Genomic DNA, 4,745 nt, shown 5'->3' on the forward strand with positions numbered 1-4,745 from the left:
TTGTCCTTGGATATTCTGATGCAATAAGGATAAATGATTTTGTGCACTGGCTGAATTACAATTGGATACACCTAATTTTCCTGTCAATTTTTAAGTATCCCTAGTTTCAGTCAGAGGCTGTCTGCATGAATTGTGTACGTTAAAATTTGCTTTCTGGCTGCCTGTTTTATCAACGTGGATGTCTTTTCACCCTGTCTCTGAACATCTTTTGTTTCTGCCCTCCCTAGCCTTAAAAAACTGCTGATGTCTCTCTTACAACCACCGGTACTTGTGACAGTGACGACCCCCCCCCCCCTTTAAGTTATTTGCTATTAGCCCAGACAGTTTTCCCTTCCCTTTCCTGCTGAGGTGAAGGCCATGCCTAGTATAGTGTCACCTGCTGACAGAATCAACAGAAACTACACTGATATGAGACCCCGTACCTGATCCAAGCAGCCGTTCCACCTCTAAATTAACTTTCCTAACAGAAGGGTTTAAAGGAGGCTGGTCATGGCACCTTATAACAGACACAAACCCAATACCAGTATATCTCGCTGCTGAAGCTGTCTTTACCAGGTCACTCTCAACTGAGTAATTAGGATCTCTGCCTATGCTGTTGCCCACCCCACTCAATATTATGAAGGTGTCTTCCTTTGTGAAGTCTTTGCAAAATGAACTTACATTCTCTACCACCTGATCCAGACTTGCACTAGGTTTAAAAAAACTTGTGACATGGTTGTACATGGAAAAACCTGACAACGAACAGAATAATACGTAATAAATATATACATTAAATACGTTCCGCCTCGGAAACCATTCGGAGTAGGTTATATGTATATATGAACCTTTTTGCTTCAAATTATTTTTGCTGTCATATCCCCAAATTTTGATAATTCCTTCTAGGACGCCCCGTACACAAGATGTCAGCTGTTCCCCACCTATCGTTTTTTATAGACTTGGTTCCTTTGTTTCCTTGTTACTTCTTCCCCAAGATGAAAATCAACTAAAAGGAGCGAAGATATGATGTAGTAGAGAAGGTTCAAGTGGAATCACAGAGGATACTAAACACCCCAGCAAAGACAGATTTTAATGATGCACTTCAAACGTGACAGTAATGTTTGCCTCAGTTTACTCGTTCCCTGGAGACTGTCTTGTATTTGGGGAACCTCGTAGAAACAGTGTAACGCTATACTTGATTATTTTTCCGTCAGACCTTACTGCACAACATGTGCGAAACGGGTTTGTCAGGTAAGGGATCAAGTTTCCTCTGAGTTATTGCAACGGCATCTCAGAAACGCATATTATATGAACCTTCTTTGTTTTGTAAGTCAAGAAGTTAATTCTACTTATCTGGAGCCATGACTTCATAAATGTGCTGGAAACTTCTTCTAGATGTTCGAGAGTCCGTTACAGATTGAAAATAGTCCAGTACGACATGCTGCGTCTGTACACAGATTTGTATTCTTTTTTTACTTGTTTTGTACTGTGTGGTTATACTTACATTGCAGTGCGGGCTATATACAATGCAGGACGCTGAGACATCGTAGGTATGTTCATTAATCGGTGCGCTCACGGATCATGCTGAAAAACATAATAGTTCCTCTTTCTGCCACCAGGTGGAAATATGGCGCTGTAAGCAGTCAGAATGTATTATGAGTGGAGGAAAATGAGAGGAACAATCAAACACCTAATAACGGTGGATCTCATGCGTTTATTAGGATATGGTCACAAGCTACAACGTGTTCTATATGGTTTCCCGACTCAGTAGTGTGCTGTATCCGTTACATGGTATGATCGACAGTTGCTCACAGCATATACAGTGTAATGAGAGCAGTACGTCGTCGTTTGCTATCCTTCAGATCAGGAAGAGTCCGGATACATCCTAGACAGCACGATGTTCCGCATATCCCCCCAATTAGAAGTCGAATGGATTTGGGTCAGGGGATCAGGAAGCCCACACACCTTGAAATTGCCTAGAGATGATGGTTTAGTTACAGAAAGTTTCTGTAAGCAAACATTTCACCTGGTAACCAACGTGCGCTGTCGCCCCATCTTACCTGAAAATAGTGGTGTCGACATAGTTACTTTCTTGCTTAGCTGGAATCAATTGTTGCACAAGGGGTTCCTTATAACGTGCAGGCGTCACCCTACACCTAACATGCTCAAAAAGTATCATCTCCTCGAAGAAAAACGGACTGAGAATGACGGCGTTTGTGAAACCACACCACACAGTCACATCATCTGAATGCAGTGGATATTTATGCACAACATGTAGCAGAGTACAACACCATGAGCGAAAGTTCTGTGCTTTCATGGCTCCATGCAGGGTAAAATGTGCCTCATCTGTCCAAAGACTATTCCCCAGTCACATGTCATCCATTTCCACGCCTGCCAAAATACGAATGGCGTCACAGGGTTGTAGCCCACTCTGACTTTTACACCGCTATATTTTCTCCTTGTGGCAGTAAGTGGAACTTTTTTTCAGCATACCAGCGATGTCACAGCGTCCTGCAATATATACAGTCCACTGTGCAGCACTCGGAACACCGTCAGATTAATTGTAACTATTCGCTTACAATAACACTCAAAGTTGGCAAGAAATTCGCGATAGTGAAAATCGTAGGAATTACACTGAAGGTCAAGTAAACCTCCTATTACCAGAACTTTTTCATTTTACCACAAGGGTCATAAAGACCTCAAGTAATTTACTCGGAATATATTGACAGTATGTCTTTTATTTTAATGAACTGACATAAAACATACATTACTGAACTGAAAACAGGAAAACTACATGTATAAGCACTTTTAGATGTTATCTTCGTCGTCCGTCTTAAACATCATTACCTTTAAAACAAAGCAACTCTGAACGTCGTTTACAGACAAAATAGAAACATCTTCTATACTTTTTGGAATGTTTTCTATCCATTGAACGATCACATAGGAGGAACAGTCCAGGTTTTGCCCTCTTTTGTTCTTGTGCTCAAGGAAGAGGTGAAACTAAGCTGGGTCAACCTACGTGTTTCTTTACTGTACATGTTTCCGTCTAAAAAAGATATTCTCTTCTTTCGTAGCTGGTTTATTTCTTCCAGTCAGGATCTAAAACCAGCCAAATTGTGAAAGCATTGAGGGCACAAATATCAAAAACATTTTTAAAAATCTTGGGCCATCTAATTGTCATACGTTTTGTAGTGGAGGTACTGAATAAGTTGGCCATTGTGTAACACCCCACCCATCACTTATCTGGTTTTGGTGTGTGTTCACCACAGGTAATTAACTAACAGATCAACAGAGAGTGAAAAACTGCCGCAATGTCGGATAACGCAAAGAAATTAATAAGGCCCTGTGACTCCAAATTGAACTGCGGTGGCAGTGTTGACATTGATTGATTCAGAATTGATCCCTTTTAATTAAAAAGGGGTGCACATTGGTGTTATATTCAGCTAATGAACACCAGATGCAAATGTTGAACATAAAATTAATTAAGAAAGTGACTTGGGATTACAATTACTTGATTGAAAACAGATACAGTCGATTAGCACAGATTTATTTTAACTCACGACCTTCAATCATCACATTACATGACTCTCCTAACAGGCAGTGGTAATAAATTGCGTTTGCATGGAGTAAAGAGCGATAAATCAAAAGTAATTCCTATCGACTGACCCAGGCTTAATGCGAAGTGTGAGAAGAATTCTACAATACACGGCCCATGAAACTCTTGTGGAAACTTTGCTGACGTAATCCAACAAATTAATCAGTGGCCGGAGCGGGCGCCATATCACCGAATTCAGCATGGCGGGGCGTCGTCGTTATGCGGACTTCGGCTGACCTCTTGGTGCTGCAAGGCTGCGCTCGTCTGTTCACTTCTAGCTATCTTGCTCAGTACATAGCTGAACGAAAACTTTCTATCTCCAAGCTCAATCGTTCCGTTTGCTAAGTCCTAAACTACAGAGATGCTAACTCTCTCTCAGGCAAGCTGAGTAAAGAACGCCACATCCGCACTCTAGGCAAGCTGGGAATGGAAGACCTCTACAGGGACTTCTCCCAGTCCGCTCTTCGCCTCAGTTGCCCCTCCAGCAAAAACACTTACGCCAATTGCAATGCCAGTCGCGTTAATTATGCGTTGCTTCCCAGCGCCGACCAATGCCTGCTCTGGGAAGTGAACAAATTCCCATAAAATTTCCCTTCCTCTCAACTTCTGCTATTTAGCTCCTCCCAGGCCATCCATCAAGGTTAGCGTCTGCACAAAACACCAATTTTTCCGGAATTCTGACTCCCAGGAGAGTACTTCAGATTCCTTGGTCCTACATTCCCATTGGAGGCCAACGTATTTCGTTCTGTCGCTCTTCACCTGCTTCAGACTCTGCGGACCGTGAATTCAGCATGAAGTTGCTATAGTCACAAACACGCATAGTTTGGCCTCTGTTGACCGCTCCACCGTAGCTTTGCATGGCTTTCTCGCATGTTTCACTGAAAACGGGACGACGGACATTTATCAACAGGTGTACAAGTTCTCCATCTGCTTCCCGGTACACCAGCATGGGGCCAACCACCCACTCACTGTCACTCATCTTAAAGCAGCTGGTGGCCGCGCCCCGTTACCGCTTTCTCAGAGCTTGAGCCGCCATAAGCTGCCTATTGTCGCTTCCCTTCGCCGCTCCCCAGCCGGCCACGGTCACTCGAATACTTCCCTGGGATAAACTAGCCTCCAGTAAATCGATGCGTTTCCACAAAGTTTTCATGTCATGTGAATTACTTTAAAACCG

The sequence above is a fragment of the Schistocerca americana genome, chromosome 7, assembly GCF_021461395.2.
Source record: "Schistocerca americana isolate TAMUIC-IGC-003095 chromosome 7, iqSchAmer2.1, whole genome shotgun sequence".
Taxonomy (NCBI): domain Eukaryota; kingdom Metazoa; phylum Arthropoda; class Insecta; order Orthoptera; family Acrididae; genus Schistocerca; species Schistocerca americana.